Raw genomic sequence first — 21,914 nt, 5'->3', positions numbered from 1 at the left:
TGGAGAAAGAGTTAATTGTCATGGTGGGTAATAACAAGAAAAAAGTTATCAAAAAGTAAATGTCCAGTAATAAGGGCTTAAATAAATATATTATTATTGTACATATAAGAAAATAGTCTGAAGCTGCTCAGAAAAGTTAAAGGGTGACGTGGAATATGTTCCAAAACACTTTTAGTTTTGTTTTTTTTTAAATTAAAATACAGAAATATGTATACGCACACACAGCACTCACACATGAATAGACTTCCAAAGGATACATGCAAATTATCCTGCAATTCTTTAAGCCCTCCATCCTTAAGAGGACTTTACCTTTGACCTTGCCTTGCCCTTCATTTTTTGTTCTCTTATTCTCTCCCCACTAGCACACCTTGAGTGGTAGGTTGCCTTCTGGACTGTGACTTTCTCTAACCTTCACTCTACCCTTTTTCCTTTGCCACCTACCTGTTATCTGCATTATTTTACTACAGCTGCTTCCCTAGACACTTTCTAAAGTAGTCTTTAGAAATTCTTCCAAAATAGTCACTAAATAAAATGACAACTCGCCAGTGCTTTGAAGCCTTTTACAGCATTTCATGTCCTCCTGTGGGTCTTTTTTGAATTTTTCTCTTCCCTCGGTTTTCTTAATCATTTTCCTTGCACCTTCCCTCCTCCATTCAATCTTCCGCTTTTCTCTAAATGTGGCAGACTGCGTGCTTTTTGACTTTTTGTTCTTTTTTATGTTTTATCCATTGGCAAGAGCATTCAGTTTCAAGGCTTCAGCACTCATGGCTTTGAGGACCACTCTCAAGTCTATACATCTTCCCATGTGATTTCTGCAGTTCACACCCCACATTTCCAACTGACTATGTTTTGGTTCGGGAGAGTTAGATGACAAACTTCGACAAGCATCAATCTTCTTCAACAAGCACCTCCATCTGGGTTCTATATTTTTGTAAAGAAAATCCATATTGTCTGTCACTTAGTATTAAATTCATGGTTGTTTTTGACTCTCTCTTTCCTTGGCCCCATGTCCAACAACAGGTTGCAAACAACTACCAATTTTGCTTTCAAATTGGCTCCAAGCTGTTCTCAGTACTTTCCATGCCCATGATCTAAATGGAGATCTTTATGACTGTGCCCCCCACCCCACTCCCAACTATTTCAAAAGCCTTTGAACTAGTTTTTATGCCTTCAATGTCTTCCCCTTTATAAACTTTCCTTAAACATGAATTTTGAAAAAACTTTCTTATCCCTCAGTTTTGTCAATATTATTCAACTATTCACAGACGTTTGGTGCTCCTTCCGCTTCTTACCACCCACCTCTACCGAGGCAGGTTTTCCATGATCATTAAGGACAAAATCTTTGAGGCCAGTTTCCCTGAGTTTGAATTCCAGCTCCATCACTTACTAGTTGAGTGAACCTGGCAAATTACTTACTCGTTCCATGCTTCAGTTTTCACATCTGTAAAATGGAGATAATAATAGTGCCTATTCATAGTGTTCTCAGGTTCTGCTTAGTGTATAATAGGTAATCACTCAATATTGATTGTTATTATAGATTAATGTTCCAAATCCCTGCCTGACAAGATGCTGTAGTTTCTTTATGTTTATTTATCTTGAGAGTGAGAGAGCGAAAGAGAGAGAGAGTGAGAGAGCACGTGCACAGGTGAAAGCGGGGGAGGGGAAAAGAGAGAGGGAGAGAGAGAGAATCCCAAGCAGGCTTCTGTGCTATCAGCACGCAGACCCTGACCCAGGGGCTTGAATTCATAAACTGTGGGATCATGATCTCAGCCAAAATCAAGAGTCAAACAGGTGCCTTAGTACTGTAGTTTCTTAACATTCCTCTAAAGACATTATTTTCTGGTGCTTCCTACAAAAGGTTTATACTTTATAACCATTTAATAAATGTTTATAATTCTTCAGATCTGAGATTTTTGTTCATACTATTGCATTTGCCTGGAATCCCCCTCTCTTTTCCCTTTGTATGTCCAAGTTTTCTCTTTGAAATCTCAGTCAGTGGAGTGCCTGTGTGGCTCAGTAGCTTAAGCATCTGACTTTGGCTCAGGTCATGATGTCACAGTTCATGGGTCTGAGCCCTGAGTCGGACTCTTTGCTTACAACTCAGAGCCTGGAACCTGCTTCAGATTCTGTGTCTTCCTCTCTCTCTGCCCCTCCCCGACTCACACTTTGTCTCTCTCAAAAAGAAATAAACATTATGGGATGTCTGGGTGGCTCAATGGGTTGAACATCCGACTCTTGGTTTCAGCTCAGGTCCATGATCTTGTAGTTCACGAGATTGAGCCCCACATCAGGCTCCATGCTAACAGCGAGGATCCTGCTTGGGATTTTTTCTCTCTCTCCCTTTCTCTCTGTCCCTCCCCCGCTCATTCTTCTCTCTCTCTCTCCCCTTCTCAAAATAAATAAATGTTAAAATACATACATACATAAATATTAATAAAATTTAAAACAAAAGAAATCTCAGTCAGGAGTCCCCTCTTCTGTGTCAGGTCTTTTCTCATCCTTTATCTAGGAGTAACAAATATTCTTTCAACTCACAGAGCACACTATCTTTAAAATTTTTTTAATGTGTATTTATTTCTGAGAGAAGCAGAGAAACAGAGACATAGCACTGGCAGGGAAGGGGCAGAGAAAGAGGGAGGCACAGAATCCGAAGCAGGCTCCAGGCTCTGAGCTGTCAGCACAGAGCCTCATGTGGGACCAAACCCATGAACTGTGACATCATGACCTGTGCTGAAGTTGGATGCCCAACTGACCGAGCCACCCTGGTGCCCCCAGAGCACACTATTTTTAACTTCACTATGAATCTTGTGTTATTATTTTTACATTTTGTCTTCTCTTGCCAAGACAGTAAATTTTATGTGGACAGAAAACAGGATCCAATTTTTTGAACTCTCTAGAGTGTCTAGAACAGTGCTTTGCATATAGCAAATGTTCCATAAATGTGTGTTGCAGAAGTCCATGAACAAACATATAAATGAAGGAACTCTAGCCATGTGAAATTTATTAGAAAATGACCAAAGTAAATTTGGGAAAATAAAAGGAATTAACATGATCATACACTTATTTCTGAAGTACTAATACCTCCAGAAAATACAAGTTAAATGGATTTTTTATAAGTTGTAGATGAATCTACACTTTAATATGAGTTTGAGGTGGTCAAAATACCCTCTTATAATCAATAGATGATTGAAATGGACCAGTAAAAACATTTCCAGAATCTCTGGAATGGTAGAATTGACACATGGTCAATTCTCTGGTTGATTTATTGGAGGTTTTTAAAAATTAGTTTTCCTCTGTCCTGATATTTTTATTTTAATTCAAAACAGGCATATCCACTGTCCCTTCTGTTGCTTCTTACCACATCTGGAATTGTGTTTCAGAGCACTCTGAATTTTTTAATAAATGTTTTCTAGGGAAAAGTTACTTAGAAAGTCTTTAGCCTAATTCCTGCTATAAGTGATAACATTTCTCACCAGAATTTTTCAGACTAGGTAGACAAGGCCAAAGGAGGTTAAGAATCTTCTCAAAAGTCTCAGAGCTACTGGAGGAATGGAGACCACAGCTAAACTCATCATTTTCCACTAAAACTTGGAAATCTTCCCTTAAGGATGACACAGAATGTTGAAGAAGATGAGGCATTTTGGTTTCTCAGTTTGAGAGAAGAGTCTGGTATAGAGGGGGTGGGAATTTGATGCAGAAGTTTACACAGCCTGTCACGAACCAGGATACTGTTTGGTGTTACCTTAATACATCTATCTGCCTCACCATGATGGCAGAAACCTATTCCCACAGGGCAATTAGCCAAATTCCTTAGGCAAAACCAAATTTCTTTCTTTAGGAAAAAAAAGGGCATCCCCAAATTTTCTTGGATATCAAATCACTTTGTGAAAAATATTTTGATGACTTAAGTGTGAACAAATCAGAAACACATGTTTTCAGTTTCCTGGCAAATAATGATTGCTTTAAAATTAACCTGAAGGTGTCAGGTGGAGTTTAGATTTTATGAAGTCTCAAACTTTTGGCAAATAGTTCAAGATGTTGGACCTTTTGTGCATCTGGATTCATCTAGTTCTGATATAAATTAGATATCGCAAACATGTGTTGAGTTGTGTGGCTTTGATCTGCTTTCAAAAGGGATTGGATTCTCAGGACTTAACTTGCTCTCACAAATAGAGGTTTGGTGTGTGCCTGGATTTTCCTTCTCTCCATGAATATTTTCCATTAACTCATGGGGATGTGGATGAACATTTGGAAAGCCAGTTTGGGGATCTGGCATGACCAAAGAAATTTCATGTTTAAAAATTAGTTGAAGATATTCATTAATAATCACAATGATAATGAAAACCTGTTCAGGGAAACTTCTGGAGGTTAACTGTCTGAAAATGTTCTCATTTGAGAAGAAATTTTGTATCAGATTTTAGTTAATATTCCAATATAGTTAGACTTCATGATCATAGGAAGTAATGAAGCTTTATACACATGTAAGAAAAATCCTTCTAATGTTATTATTGTCACTAAAGAGAAAAGGAAAAAACCTCAACCTCTTAAAGAAAACTTACCTCTTTGGATTTTAACTCTCATTGAAATACTGGTTACAAATGCTGTGAAACCATCATGATGCTGAATAACGTGATTCAGTCTAAATTGATAATAGTTTATAGACACTGAGTGAGCATTATTTAATATGGTACAATTGATTATCTTATTTTTCCAACAATTTTTCTTAGGTAATCATACATGTGTGCATACAAATTTTTCTACCCACAAGCTCTAATTATGTCATAACTTTTCCAATTTGTAGGGGGAGGCTATTGTATGGAAGCAGTAATCACAGGTGTCAGAGCTGAGAGGGCCAGGCTCACTCCACAAAACTGAGTTGTATTTCTTCTTGATAGCTCCAGGGAATCATGGGAAATACTCTCTTCTCCTGATCCTATAACATTAAGCCATTTCTTCTTTATATCCCAGTGGAACCTAGGGGTAATTTGTCTCAGTGACCCTCTACTTCCATGTTTGTCATGGAACTTTCAAGGCGATTTAGCTTACTTTCATACATAGGTATCCCGGTTTCAACTGATCACTTAATTTTTCGTTATTTCCATAGATTTTCCTTTAAAATGGGATAAAATATAATAAGGACACATAAAATCAAGGTAAAAATATAGGGGCACCAGGTTGGCTTGGTCATTTAAGCATCTGACTTCGGCTTGGGCTCAGGTCGTGATCTCAAGGTTTCTGAGTTCGAGTCCTGCTGCACTGGGCTCTGTGCTGACAGCTTGAGCCTGGAGGCTGCTTCAAATTCTGTGTCTCCCTCTCTCTATGCTGCTCCTGCTCTGTCTCTCTGTCTCTCTCTCAAAAAATAAACATTAAAAATTTTTAAACGTAAAAATATAAGCAAATTCAGAGACTGGCAGAAGGCTTCAAAACTGAATTGCTCAGTAATTCTGAGGTATTTTAAGAATTAATGTGAGGAAAGAAAAAACGTTTCATGAATTGGTTAGAAAGAAGTTGGTACAATTTCATGTGATTGATTTTTTTTTCATAGTTTTTCTTTGGTAGACACCTGAAGAATGACTAGAAAAAAAAAAGCTATAAATCTTTGGATTATCCTTATTTCTATTGCAATAGTATTCTGCAAGTATCCATTAGTATCTATTTTGTGTGTGGTACTGAGATGTGAAACATATTCATTGCAAATCATCTAGCAATTTTGTAACCATAGCTTATTATTTAACTCTTTTATGTCTCAGGTTCCTCATTTATAAAATAGAGAGAGTAATATACCTATCTGATAAGGTGATTTCATTCAAGAAAAGCCTTTAAAACTATCCCAAGCGCATGGTAGGACCACAATGCTATTATTATAATTATAATTATTATTACCAGCAGCATTAATATGAATGCAATCTATAATTGAGACTTGGGCATATAAAATACTCAGAGAGCACAGACAATTTTTGATTGCAGTTAAGAACTATGTTGGGTAGGTCAAACCAGGCTCTGCATTGCATGGGAAATGGGGTGGGAGCTCACAGAGGAGGCCTAATAGATTTGTGGCAGCAAAAACACATTAGATCCAAATGCTTTTTAAATCTATAACAGGCTTTCTATTTTGAAAAAATAATTGAAAAATGGACTGTAGTGGGGCAAGAGTAAATGCCGGGAGACCAGTTAGGAGGCTATTGTGAAACAAACTGAGAGTTAATATTTCAACTAGAGTAGTGACACTGGAGTTAGGGAAAAATGGACGTATTGAATATGTAGATTAGAAGTAAAGTCTTCATCACTTGTTGATGGTATACCTATGCTTAGTGAGAGTGAAGAAGTTTTAAAAATCAAACATGAGTCTCTCTTCTTCACTTTTCTTTACTTTTATTTTTTATTTAAAAAATTTATTGTTGTTGTTGTTATCATTTCCTTTAACAATGGAATCCTTGATGATATAGTTACTGACATAGAGAGGACTGGGAGAAAGATGAGTTTGGGGCCCACAAGGGGAAGGTCCCCATGAGGTGTCAAGCAAGGGCCTTGACTAAAGATGTAACTGGATTTCACAAGCCTATAAAGGATTTTTAAAGCCAAGGAAATAAAGCAGACAATATAGATATAGGGTTCAGATGTGGAGGAGAAATGAAATCCAGGACCCCCAAGTTTGTAAGCTTGAGATGAAGAGGAAAAGGCCCACCAGGAAATGCTGAGAATGAGTGATTTGGGGAGTGAGAACCAAGTTAAGATGAATTTAAAAAGCCACTTTCTGAAGAGCATATTAAATCGTGTTTCTGCCTCTTACATTACTAAATACTGACTAGCTAAGGCCTCTTCCCCATAGTCCTACCCGTGAGCCTCAGTAGCATAAACTTGGACAGCAGTTCTCAGCAGACCTTGGTAAGGCAAGGAAGAGCTGTTTCAGATGACTCCCAGTTAAATGTAGCCAACAATGTTGAGGTTCTGACTTATGAACCTTGTTCAGATGTTTTGGATGGAAGACAAGTCTTTGTGACCAATAGGCTTTATTCCCCTACCAAAAAGTGAGCTAGGACTCTCTTTGCAAGTGACACAAACTACCAACTATCAAGGTCATACTTAATCCCTACAAGCTGATGGTTTATTTAAGGAAGGGCCAATGAACAAACTTCCAGAACTATCCAATATGGCACACCAGCCCTTCTTGTAATATTTTGTCTACATTGTGACACAGAAATCATCAAAATTACAAAGAAATACTTTATGATTCAACATGATCCCTCAGCATTCAAGGCAGTGAACTTGTCTCACTCATTTCTGTAGCCCCAATACGTAGCCAGCATCTAGCAGAGAGTGGGAACTTAAATCAGCATTTCTTGAATAAGTGAATAAATAAATACCCAGTGCAGAGTGCTAAGTAAGGATGTAGAAACAGAGGTGATAGAAAAAAAGATCAGCTTTCATTATGAAAAATTCTTACATCATCTTTTATATATGTCCCATATAAGGTATTGATGTTTACTGTATTATTATAATTCTGAAACCTCTTCCTAGGTATCAGTATTCTTACAAAGCTATGAATTTTCTCTCATATATATATTTTTTGATTCAAGAAAGCTATTTTGCTAATTCAACAAAGCCAGTGAAAAGAACCAAAAGCCAAAATTCTGTAATGCCAGTGGTGATGGTAAGGCTGAGCTGTGACACGGTAAATACTGTATCTTACTTTACAAAAAAAAAAAAAAATCCAAATTGATATTTAATAGTCTGATAGTTGTGCCAGGAGCACACAGCCTGCAGAAGAAACACTTGTAGATTGCAAAGTGATATTTAAAGAAAAATGCAGACGCGATAAGCATTTCCATGTTTTGTATGTTTGCCTTTCAAGAAAAGATGTTGAATAGACCATTTGATATGTTAGCTGAATGCAGCTGTTTAGATATTTGTTTGGTCTGCTATTGAATTTTTCATTAAAAATATGTGGTTAACAGCAGCCAACCTGATTTGCATGTGTGTGTTTCTGATTTGTTCACTGCTATGCCTCCGTCTCCTACATCTTAATCACACCCAGGCGCCCGCCCCATTACATTACCAGAAGGGAAGTGATGGACATCCTTTGACTCTCTTCATGACCCCCTGATAATCCTGTTTCACACACAGGCTCCCTGCTGTATGAAACACAAAAGCTGCCACTGTAGTTCTTTACTTCCAGTCGATATTCTGACAGACTTGATCTAGCAAATTAGTATGCTGTGGTAGGGGCATGACAAAAGACCCTTTTGACACACTCTGAATCAATACCAAGGCCGACAGAGAGCCATTTCACCGTAGTTCTGTTATTTTTTCCCCCTTTTGATGACCCTTTGCTTTTTTTTTCCAGCTTATATGACCTTGTCAGATTTAAAACCATAATGTTAGAAAAGTCATCCTTGCACACATATGTGCATGGGCACACGCACACACACTCACACAAGTGCACAAAGGCCATATATACAACATACTAAAATTCATAATAAAACTATAAAAGAGACATGCAGCTGGGGAGGAAATTCAAGTGCCTTTGGAAAAAAATGATCTTTTTTCTATTAAGAAAAGGAAAAAATAGGAACACAATCAGATACTTCACATAGCTGTATATACTACTAAATATAGTTTAATTAAACCAGACCAGTTTTTCCATTGGGTTATATTTAGATATTGTTAAATTTCTAATTCTAAAGCTTGTTAAAATGAAATGCATAATTCTTTGGTTGCTTTATATTTCAAGTTGCTCATTAGTTACATTTGTCCAGGCTCCTGAGTATAAGCTATTGAAAATTTTGTTAAATTGCTCAGCTTAATGCCTTCAGATAGTTATGGGCAGCAAACTACAATTATTAAGAAAATAGAAAGACTCCCTTTATTGATCATTATCATAACAAAATCTTATTTTTTAAATATCATGCATTTTTGGTACAGATATTCTACATTTCCATACTTAAAATGTAAGAAATATCAATATTATATCTCACTTAGCACTTGTCTAGTATGACCTCTTCAAATGTTTGTTTTCTGTACAAACATATTTAAATATTTAATGTAAATGTTGATCCTCCATGAACTTCAATTTAAGTATATCTGACATGTGTTGGTGTTAGAATGCCATCTTATTTTATACTGAAGGCATAACTATGTATATTATAAATATCAGTTCACTTAAATGATGTTTCTTCAATCTTTGCACAGCAAATAAGAAATTCATGCTCTAAAAATGAACTGTGTTGGAATGGTAACTGCTGTCTTCTTTTTCAAATTGCAACCACAAAACTCAAGAAAATACATCCTTGAAAATGTCTCTGAGCTTATTATCTGAATGCCCCAAAGATTAGAACAAAGAAAAGTTAAGTTAAAAAAAGAGATGTTCCCAGGTTTAGAAAACACTTTTACCTTTGTATGCAAAACAAACAAACAAACAACAAAAAACCAAACCTCTCTTCTAAAACAAATTCATAGCTGATATCTCGTGTTTTCCAGAAGAATATACACCACCTAGCTGGTACTTCATTACCTCCAGCACAGGAACTTTGTTCTCCCAAATAAAACAACTCTGTAGACTCGATTCAGACATAAGACTACTTCAGGTCATCTTTTCGAGAAACACGTTGGCAGAATTATTCAATCTGATTCAAATCCTTGTTCATTTTTCTTCAAGGAAACGTTACTAGAATCACATATAATCTCCAAACATCCCAACTTGGGAATAATTTGTGTTCTTTTGATTCATCAGTGCTAATAGTAGGGCATAATGATTCATGGGCCTCTCCATATATGGCAGAGTTGGATGATACAAGACAAAGTAGAACTTTAATGGCATTAATTGTGTAAACCTCAATGTGAAGTCTATAATAGCAGGAGAATACAATTCTAGAATATATGGTATTGACATTTTAAAAGATATATTGTTTAACAGTATTTACTTATTTAAAGTTTTTATTTTAATTCCAGTTACTTAAGATACAAATGTTAAATTAGTTTCAGGTGACAACATAGTGATTCAGTTAATCGTTTTTAAATATAACCCAAGCTGTATAGGTTTTTGCAAAAATAAATATGTGGACATAGATGATATTTTTATTATTATGTCAGTTTATATAATTAGTTAAGAGACATAGAACAGAGAAAGATAAGAAAAATGACTTTCCTAAGATGTTACAAGACACAATATACACGACTTTTTTACAAACGGATGAATTAGGAAAAACTGAGTTGTTGTTGTTTTTAATCTGTGGCTTCCTTTCCAAGAAAATCACATCAAATCCAACAGTCTTTCTGGAATTTGACTTTCCCAACCCAATGTACACACTGACATGAGTGCACGCGTCCATGCACACGCACACACAATGACCAGACTATGGAGACTAAAACTGCTCTACCGTTAGTTGACATAAGATTTTTCTTTTGATAAGGCAAAACTTTAACTTTAGATTACCTGAAGGAAGACAGACAACACAGAGGGATATAAAAAAGGGAAGAACATTTGTTCAAGTATGACCCAGAGAAAAGATCTCCATCATGATAAGCAAAAATCTCTCCGGTTTTATTATTGTGTGTTTTCTCTCTGCACTAGAGGGTTTTTGTTTGTTTGTTTGTTTGTATAGTTCTGTCCAGTGCTAATCCTTCCTTGTTCCTCTGGATTAGATGTTTGGTTGTTGTTGTTGTTGCCTGATGCATTGTCATACTCTTATACTACTTTACTTAAGTCTTGGGTCTTAGTTGATAGGAAAACCTATCCTATGCCTAACATATGCCTTGTACATAAGAAATTTTCTCTTTAGCAAGTAATCTGGCAAATTTGTCTTAGTTTTGTTCCTGCAGATTCATCATGTAACTTCACACTTCACACTTCACACGTGGATTTCAAGTAAACAAGTCGAGCCCACAGGAAAGGAGTCATTTACCTGGGCAGGAGCCTGTGTCTTTGGATGTCCTAATTCCCCTGCACAACTTAATCGACTAATATGCTGTAGCAAAACCCCATGACTTCGATGAGGTGGCTTGATAATGTTCCATCAGAAGAGATAATCTTTACATTTTATAAAATAGCCTTTTATGTTACTGTTATGTGTTTTCTCCATCTGTAAAAACTATTATTTCTACATGGTTTTGAGGTATTTCCCCTTATCTGAATAAGAGAAAGTTTCAAAGTTAAAATTCTTGAGTCATATATACTCCATAAAAAAGAAAATATCTGTGTAAAACTTGGGTATTATAAAACATGAACACTATTTTCTTAAAAATTAATTATAACCTGGTATGAGATGTGAAATAATAAATGTGTTAAATGTGGGAAATATTTCTTTATTCACGACATTAATGTGAATACCAAAGCTCTTACACATCTAATTCTTGATTATTTAGTAACATTTTATCCAAATTTTTTCTAGATAAGACCTTCTTTTACTTTTTGAAATACTGTCTGCTTCCTGATGACTTCGTTTCTTCTGAAGCTCTTACACCAGTGCTAAACAAGTGAAGGCAGAGAAAAATTAACTCAAGGCAGTCATCTGAGTAGTTTTAAAAATGGTATTCTTTTATTTTACAATTTTCAACACAATTAAAACATTGAAAAGGTGAGGTGGATGACTACATAATTTATAAAAAGACTGAATGAGCCTAATATGACACAAATAAGACTTGTCAGAGATTTTTAAGCCTATGTTCAAGTAATTACTTGAAATAACATAATTTCCAGAAATGAAAAACAATTAGTAAGAACAAATTATAATTGGTGGGGAAAGAAAGCCAAACAAAAGAGAAATAGAAAAAGGATACCAAAATCCATACTTACAAGGCTTAATAACTTACTTGCTAATGATTTCTGCATGATGGTTTTATATTTATTTTACTTGCCCTGGTATTTTGGATCTTTTCTCTTCAAAATATCTTTAACATGTGGAGGATGTCATTAATAAATGAGGGAAAATGCCACTAAAATGACTACTATCTTCATGGCTTGAGAATTGGGATAATGTGGCAAGGGAATAATTTCAATGCCTAATGCTATCCTACAATTAATAATTACCCTGACTATAGGTTCATGAATCTTTCAGAAATAAAAAAGGCAAAATCATGAAAATGCTCTGGAGATGTTCTACTTTCAGAACGAGGCAAATCTGGTTTGTCTGGAGTACAATTTGCTGGAATAAACCCCCAGTGATTTCCCCCAAGAAAGATAGGAAAGTGTTTCCATGAGCTATGTGAGTGAAAGCTAGTGGAGGGATGGTGAGTCTCTGTCTCCATTATGAGCAGGGGTGGAGGCACATGGTGGCCTGGTCTAACCAGGGATATGATTAGGCCTGGCTGTGCACCATGGGGCGGGGAAGGTAAGTGATAATGCTTGATGGTCTTAGCTAGGAGTACAACATACTTCTTAAGTAAGACAGCACTCCTCTGCACAATGGAGACACAAAGAAGATCCCCAATCTTGGAAACAAAGCAGATGGGGGCTCTCCTGGGGAGATGTCCTAAGAGAAAGTGAATTAATTCTCCTCCTGGCTCGTCATACAAGAAGTTCTCTAAGGTCTCGGAAGATGCTATAGGAAATTTCTGGATAAAGTGAAGCATAATGAGCCTTACTGAAATTTCTCCTTAGGAAGATGGCAGGCAATTCTGATTAATGTGTTTTTACTGTGAAGCAGAGGGGCTAAATCAGAAGCATAATGCAGTCAATCTCTTCATTCTACACAGACAGATGCAAATGTGGAGTGCATTGTCCTGGGTCTCACTGGCCAACTCAGGTGAGTCTTTATCACTTGACATCCAGACTCAGGTACCTGTACGGGCTTCTCCTTCAACTTGCTTCACTGCATTTGTGAGATGGAGAGAAATGGGAAAGAAGGTAGAAAGTACTGACTGAAAAAAAAATTGAATTATTTTGGTGGGCATATCCATGTTTCATTTCCCAATTAATTACCATGGAAATGATATTTATTATGACTCATCAAGGAGAACTGAGTAATTAAATTCTTTTTCATGAAATCTTTTCCATCCTTAAGCAGCACATCAATATATATGCAAGTAAAGTAAGACTAATTTCTATTTTAGAATCTCGAATTCATCACTTAGACAAAATCTTTCTTGTCCTTGGATCAACAGCCTTATCCACTGCAATTGCATTCTTCAGAGTTACAAGTCTATACATAGCTTGTGATTTTCTTGAACCTAACATCAAATTATAGAGCACTGTTGCAGTGTAAAAAGCACTCATGGAGATTAACTGATGTATATCTGTGAGGCCAACTCATCCTTACAGTGTCCTGGAAGAATTTGAAAGTATACAATAATTGACCAACAGTTCACGGTTTTAAGATTTAAGCTTTGCTGAGAAAGGTCGAGTGTGGAAAATCCTATTAAAAATTGCACACTTAAAGATGTGGTTTTCACCATCACTTACCTCTATTTCCTTTATCTTTAAGGTTCAGCTCTCTTTCTCCCTTTTCTCCTTTTGTTCCTCTTCCCCTTTGGATTCCATACTCTTACAATCCTAAAGACGACTGCACTGCAAGAGCCTTGGCCATCAATGTTTCTAAAAATTCAGACTCAAACTTCTAAGCACATGCTGCACAGCTCAGTTGCTCCCAAACTGAATCCATCATCCAAAGCCAGAAGCAATCTATCGCCTTCGCTTGGACTCCAAACATGTGAGTAGTCATTTCTCTTTCTTACCTTCCCATCTCTTCAGTGAGCACATCCTACTCATATTACCTCTTTCATGTCTTTTATGTCTATTTCTGCACCTCTAGTCTACCAGTTCTGCTCTTGGTCCGCAACTTTTTACCAGCAATGTTGAGTATTTCAATTAATGTTTCTAAGGTTTGTTTCCTCTTTCTTCCACACTGATGGCAAGATTATTTTACTAGTCTTGTCTGATCTTGTTATTTTCCTGCTTAAAAACCTTCAATGATTAATTGTGGGACAAGAATGAAGTTTTCATACCTTTTTCATTTAATCCCATTTGCTTTATAGCCCACACTCCTTATGTGAATGTCCATCTCTAACTCTAATACTCTAAGGCATTGCCCTGATAGGATGGTCACTATTTCTGAAATATCCCACATTCTTGCTTGTAATGCTCGGTATGCACATAGTCAACTATCAATGGCTTTCCCATTTCAAAGTTCACTAGCTCCTCCCTGAAGCCTTTAAAAATTCCACATACAGAATCAGTCTATCCCTTTCATACAAAGCATTCTGTCTTATATTGACATTAATAATAAATTATTTTGCTCTCCCTAAGTCACTCCTCATTTTGTCTTATGTAGTAGAGTCATCAAAAAATATTCGCACAATTGAATTGTTCTCCTGTAGGCATTTATGTCAGAGAAAGAAGAATTTCAGTGAGACATATCTGAGACAAGCTGAATCTTACATTTCTCATAATTCTTTCTCTTCCTGAATCAGTTCCATAATTCAGCTTCTTTCACTTTTCCTGCTAAGTCCAGTTATACTCTTCTGATGCCCTCCCCTTATTTTCTTGTCAACCATGCTAACTTTTACCTACACTTTTAGGCTGTGTTCCCCTAGGATCTATTGGCTCCCCCCCTCCCCGAAACTTCTTTGGCTTTTTGCTTTTGTTCAGTTTATAAGAAATTTGCTGAAGGAAAATACATTCACATTCCTTTTTGGTTTTGTGTTAATTGAGGCATAATTGACTTATAACATCCGATCAACTTCATATGTACAACATAATGATTGGATATATGTATATATTGTGCAATGATCACGACTGTAACTCTAGTTAACATCTACCACCATACTACGTAGTTACAGGTTTTTTCCCCTTGTGATGAGAATTTTAAGAGCTACTTTCTTAGCTATTTAGCAATTGTTCTGATGGTTGGTTGTGTTTTAGTTTTGTTTTTCATTTCCTAGATACTATCTCCACAAAGACTTAAGTTTTCTTAGATTTTTACTCATAGGATAACTCAAGGTGTGGTAGGATATTCTGGAGTAATTTGATGACAGGCACCACAAGCCAGCACTTTACTTTTCAGGGAACTTTGCTCCTGACCAAATAGGATTAAGGCAGTTTAAAAATATAATTCATTTGGATTTCCTTTTTCTTTCTTGCCTATAATGCTTATTTTGTCTAGGTGAAAAAGATACAACTTGCTGTGGGGGAAGAATTGACTTAGTTTATGTCTCTGTAATTTATTTATTTTATTTTATTTTTTTAAGGGGTTAGAATTTTTCAATGAAAAACTGTTTCCAGAAACTAAAACATAAGGAACAACCTGACTGCAGGACTACAACACTTTGCTCTCCAGTCAGTGAAACTTTATACTGCCTAAAGCTTACAGAAACGTGCACTGTGTCTACTACCATGAAGCTGAGCTAAATACAACGCCACAGCATTTTGCAGGACACTGTAGAGCAGGGAGCAGGTTCAAATGACATGACTACAGTGGCTACACAAGAAGCCTGACTCAGCAAGATGAACTGGCCATGTGAATATGCAATTTCTCATTTCTCTGCTCTTAAATACACCACTTTCCTAGTCTAGATAAACACTCATTCCACCTCCCAACCATCTCTCTCCATGTGCTATTTTAACAGTTTGTCTCTTATTTGGAAATAAAGACTCGACCCAAGAATTTTTTCCTGAAATTTATTTTATTTTAAAATATGATTGTTGCTTTTTCTGAATAAGAAGATTATGTATAGAAAAACACCCTTGGTTGTCAACAGACTACCTTCCATTCTCCTTCTTTCCTGAAAAGAATTCTGATTTTTTTTCAAGTATGTACCCCTTTCCTCTGAACCATGTGTCTCAGGGCAACCTGACCCGACAAATGGCGCAGAGGCAGGTCTGATGGGTTTTAGGATTATCCTACTCTGCGAACGTTAGCTGAGGAATGAGAATGTGAGCACATTTTAGTGAGATTGAGGGAGGCTTTGCAGAGCTGGTGGGAAGTTTTTTTTTTCACTTCTGGAAAATAGGGCCAGAAGAGGTTTTTCTTCCTCTGTGGAACATTTTCACAAGTGTATGATATTCCTGGATCATGGATCTTGCTACCTGCCTCAGGATAAAAATGAAAGCAAACGAGAAAGAGCAGTGATGGAAATTGGCTGCTCTTGGGTGACTTACCTAAGCTGTTGGCTCAGCTATGAGTCCAACCTCTGAATTTACTGTTCACGTGAGATAATACATTTTCTTGTTGTTCAAACTATTTTAGTTAGTGGATGCCTCACAGTTGAAAATATCCAAACTAATGCAAAGATGCACAAAATTAAAACCCTAAAGAGATACATAAGGAGTCCATGATCATCTTGATAGGGAAAATCTGTTGTAAGAAGGCCGACAGGACTGATAAAAAAAAGCCTGTCCCTGATCAAAGACTCCCCCTTCCGGATTCTTCTTCCCACCCTGCTTGTCATACTTATTAAGGAGGAATGCGGAAGTAACAGGCTATAAATTGTTCCCTCTGCTAGCGCTCGGAAAATGATCCAAGCGCAGACGTCTGGAGAATGATCTCCTCTGAGCTCACCAGTGTAAAATAAACCTCCTGCATTCCAAGATCTCCGAGTGCTGCTTGGTCTTCTGCCGGGTGATCCAGACCAGATTCCATAACAATCTCACTGATTTTTCTCCAGTGTCCATCTCAGTGCCAGCTTCTAGCAAAAGAGGAAATCTCTTTAAGACTTTAAGCTTTAAACCCTGCTTTTGTGGTATGCAAATCCACACTGTTCCCATTGCCCCCAGTATGTGTGGTAAACTGCCACTCTTAAGAGCTAACATTTTTACAGGGCAAGCTAATAGAAACCGAAGCTTTTCAACTCTAAGGTATAAAAGAGCAACAGGGAGAGAAGGGCAGACAGTTTCAAGAGCAGCATTACCTGCATCTATTTTACCTGCAGGTCAACTTGGCAGCTACCATGTGCTTACAGGTTTCTTTATGTAGCACTTTATATTCCAATAAGCAAGCACTGTCTTTTTCGGGGGAGTACCACATCTATTCAACAAATCTTTGCTGGGGAAGAAGATATCATAGTCCTGGTGGGAGAGAGATTTACCAGACACACTACTGCAAGCACAGAATTTACAGTGCAGGGTGACAAGATAGGCTTCTTGCAATCAGCATGGGAAGGATCACAGAGGTGGCACAGATAATAATGCCCCATTGCCTTTTTTTCCCAATATGGTACTAGGTTCCGGAGAGGCACAACATGTCTTATGCGGTAGTGACCAAGGATGCTCAATGGGACTCAAATTCTCCTCATTAAGTCACTTCTGCTGCTGGCCCTTCCACAGACTACCTCCTCAGACATCTGTCAATTCCAGCAGTTTTCACGCCAGTTTCAACCCTGTTGACTTGTGTAATGAAGCTGCTAATGCCTAGAGAAATGGTAAACAGTGTTCTCTTTCTAGAGATGTTAGTTCCCTGGCCTTACAGCCCAAGCCCCTAATCCTTAGCAACGGCCAAAGTCCAGACTAGGTCCCTCATGTCTGCTGCAGTTTGAGCCCTTTCTAGTAAAGAAGCCTCTTAGAATATTCTGAAATTTGACTCACAAGCCTGGACTACTCTTTCTATTAATTGAAAACCCTCTTCCTTAAGTCTACTCAATAATTATAGTCATGGGTGGGAAAAATTTGGATGGTCACAGCCATTCATCTGGGTAACTGAAATCAATCAATCAATGAATAATAATAATAATAAGAGGAAGAAGAAGAACAAGAAGAAGAAGAAAGGACTACTACTAATAAACACAAGCATTTATTGAGTGTTTGGTATAATTCAGTAACTGAACTAATTTACTATTTCATTTGATTTTCACAATTGCTCTCTGTGACAGATACTATTATTTTATCCATATTACAGATGATACAACTGAGGCACAGTGAAACTAAATAATTTTCCCAAGGCCTTATCGCCTCTTTCCTAGCCCAACAGAACACAAAGCAAGCAAACATTGGTAGATAACTTCAGTCCCGTACCATAAGGGAGAATTTATTGTTGTTGATTGAATTATCAGGGATGAGAAGGACAACATGAAATTGACAAATTTGAAAATCTGTATCACTTATAGCCTTGTCCATAAAAAAATCTGTCTAATCAGGAAGACATAGTATTTAAACAGGAAAGAGTTAATAACAATACCAAGTGATGTGTTATTTGGCTACATACATTATCTTGCAAGTGATTTACCGTTGGATGTCTGTATGTGAAAGGTGCCCATACTTCATCTTTGAATGAATGGGACCAAGAGGAGGCATCCAGACACATTAACTAAAGTGACTCCTTTCTACAATGTCAGAATAAGCAATATCTAAGAAATTTGATAAATAATGTTTGAAATAGATTGGCACCAGAAGACCTTGGACATCTCAGGATTCATTTTCTAAGGATGCATTTCCCATATTTCTCAAAAGTGACAGAGATAAATAACAGATAATACTTGCATAGGATGGTAATATATACCCTCCATCCATGCTCTCATGCCTGTTCTCTACCCTCAGTGCTGAGATGCCCTCTCCCTCTCACCAACATCTGTTGAAATTCATCCCATTCAGCTGAAATAATAGATCTAATAGATCTACCTCAGAGAACTCTTTCTCCTCTGGAGTCCCCTCAACCTTTGTGTTTCTCTAATGGCTCTTACGTTTTCTACTTTGCGCCGGAGTTATTAGCTCACCTCCCACTACACAAGCTGAAAGTCTCAATTCTCATTTTCCCAGCTTCCTTTACTGCTAGGACTCAGGCATGTGCCATGGAGCTAGCTATTGAGATGCCCCTGCCCCAGATTTTGAGTCAAGAATTAGTGACGTGAAAAAGCAGGGACAGTAGAGACTCTATTCTGGAGGAGGTGTGACAGTGGCAGCAGTAACACCCATTTCCTAGTAGTAGCAGTAGAAATATCCCAGTAACGGCGGTCAGGGCTAGGACCATGATGCTGGCTGGGGCACACTGCATGTTCTGTGGCCAGCACTGTGGTAGTTGTGTATCCATGGAACCATTCTGTGGCATGATTTGGCTCTACCACTGGCTGCTGCTACCTTTCTTGTCTTTCCAGCTTCCAGTTCTCCAGCCTTCACACTGATTGAAAACTTCTACCTTTTCAAGAAATTTCTTAACTGCCTAAATCGATCAGAGATAGTTTCTATTACTTTCTACTGAGAACCCTGAAAGGTACATTTGCTTAAGCCATTGTTTCTTTATTCTGCTCTTAGTAAAGGAAGAAGTCGTTAACCATTACCTTATATATTATAACTTTCATAACCACAGGCCTGGTGTTGTGTCAGTTACCTGTCACTAATGGAAAACCTCATGAGTTGTTTGGATAGGATGGAGTTATTTGTTGGAATCAATGTATCCATAAATCCATATAATGCCTAGCTTCTCTTACATCTGTGATTCCTCTCCATCTAAAAAATGGGGGAAATGATCAAATGATTGCCAAACCAGCTACAATCAACATTCTTTAAATAGATACTGAAGAGGAAATTATGTCAACATTTTTTTACTCTTAACCATTTAAAGCTTGATAATATAAGTCATTTTTCCTCTTTGCCAAAATTACTCTGAGTCTCCTGGCACTACTGAGTTGTGTTAAGTTAAGGCAAGAGATTTACAAATAGCTTGTTAAAAGAACAAACACCATACCTTGTTCCAGGGTTTACACTAGCCTTATGTGCTCCATTCATGATAGTTCAACCTTCCATTTATACTGTGATTATTCTTTTTAAAAGCATTCTTTTACCTAAATAACCTCATTTGATCTTTAAAACAAGTCTGTGAAGTAGTAACTGATAAATCACAGATCTAGAAGTTACTCTATTCTTGTTTTTTTACAGTTGTATTTTTGAGGTTAAGTAATTAGCTTATAGTCATCCAAATTAGTTTAGTGAAAAGCCAGAACTAGAGTCAGTTTTGACCCTGAGAAAGTTGCACTTATCAGATTTAAAGGATTGAAATGAGCTCATCAGTCAATCAGTGTGTCAGCCAAGTGTTTTTTTAAGCCTCTGCAGGGTCCTTAACATTGTCCTAACCCCTGCCACTTGAGATATAGAAAAAAAAAAATTGAATGTGGTTACTGCCTACAAATATCTTACTCTTCAAATTATTTCTTATGTAAAGAGCCAAAGCAGGACATAAAATGGAATGAATGTACAGGAATAAATGAGAGGACATGCTATTTCATTTTTGCAGAAAAAGTGAGGATAGAGACATCTATCCGCGGGGCCCATCCTTTTCTCAAGTGTATAATACACAAAACCTTACATGTGGCAGCAGAAGGAACCCAGTCCAAGCAGTCAGGAATTTGGAAGAATCCATTTCATCACCTTTTTTTTAAATTGTCTTCTCCTTTGGTGATCTTCTCGGCCCCCTCCAAGGATTCTATCAGACTCTGGGAAACTGTTCTCCAAGCTTATTTACAGTAAGTTGTTAACGATTAATAACAGTTTAATATGCTACCTGTCCCAACAGAGCCTTCAAAGCCTTAATCAAGATGAATTACATGAACTCTGATACATCTTGTTAGCTAATGAAAGAAATAAGTCGGAAACAGAGGATCTTTCATCAGCTTTTAAATTTGTACCACTATGCTTAACGTAAACTTTCTTTAGTATTTCTATTTGTTCATTCATGTAGAAAGATTTGTTATGCTACAGATATATTTTGGTTACCTTTAAGAAAAATGTTATAGATTGCCTAACAGAATGAAAGAAAATAATGTTGAAATATAATAATAGTATTAGCAACAAAATCTAGGGAACAGCACAACGTGGGGAAAATATACATGGAGTTATCATGAATCTAATGGTGGTCTAGCCCCAGAAGATATGTTTATATCCTAACTCCTGGAACCTGTGAGTGTGACCTTGTTTGAAAAAAGGGTCTTTGTAGATATAATCAAGTTGAGGTGGTTTAGGTGGCTTCCAAACTGAGGGACTGGCGACCTCATAAGAGACACCCAGGGGAGAGACATCAAAAAAAGAGGTGGCCATATGACACAGAGGCAAAGACTGGAGGCCTGTAGCCACAAGCCAAAAAATGCCTGAAATCATCTCAAGATGGATGAAGCTAGGAACGAAATCTTTCCTAGATCCTTCAGAGGGAGCACAGCCCTGTTGACATCTGTATTTTGAACTTCTGGCCCCAGAGTTGAGCCAGAATAAATTTCTATTTTAAGCTACCAAACCTGTGGTAATTTATTATGGCAACCCTAAGAAATGAGTACAGAGCAGAGGTCTTGAGACATGAATCCAAGTCTGTTACTACTTCTACTATGGCCCTGTGATCTTGGATTTTGGTACTTCTCCCAGCCTCAAGTTTCTTAACGGTTCAATCACAGGGTTGGTCAACCTCAGAGTTAAAATTTCTTTTAGCCATAACAATTCCAACATTGTGCTTATGTATAATGTTTTATATTTTAATAATTCTTCTGTCATAGCTGCCCTGTGATGATTTTAAGGCAGATGATTTAGAGATAAGGGCATAGGGACACAGAAAACCTCATTGTTGCATTCATTTTGTTATTCAATAGCTTTCTTAGCACCTCTGCTATGTCAAGGCACTTTCTTGTGTGTGAAGGATACAGAGATAAAGTTGCTTGACAGAAGTTGTTAGCTGACATAGCAAAGACCATTAATTATGCCCAACAATATCCCTTCTCTTTCTTTCTGGTAACCACACTGCAGACCAAGGTAAAAGTTACACTTCCTGGGCCCTGATGCCACTACATATGGCCACATGGCCAACTTGCAGATTATAGACTGTACGAAGACATAAGTTCCTCTATAAGGGGAGGGCTCTTGTTCAGCCTTATTCTCCATGGTAGGTAGGATGCTAGTATAGTGTTGGCATGCATGTTGGGCCATGAAATGATTGTGAGCATGGAACGTTGCACAAGACAGCAACATGATATGAAGATGCAGCGTCCATCACATCAGCCCTGAGCATATTATATCC

The sequence above is a fragment of the Crocuta crocuta genome, unplaced genomic scaffold, assembly GCF_008692635.1.
Source record: "Crocuta crocuta isolate KB4526 unplaced genomic scaffold, BGI_CrCroc_1.0 scaffold409, whole genome shotgun sequence".
Taxonomy (NCBI): Eukaryota; Metazoa; Chordata; class Mammalia; order Carnivora; family Hyaenidae; genus Crocuta; species Crocuta crocuta.
The sequence above is the reverse complement of the archived record's forward strand: the minus strand, read 5'-3'. Positions refer to the sequence as shown.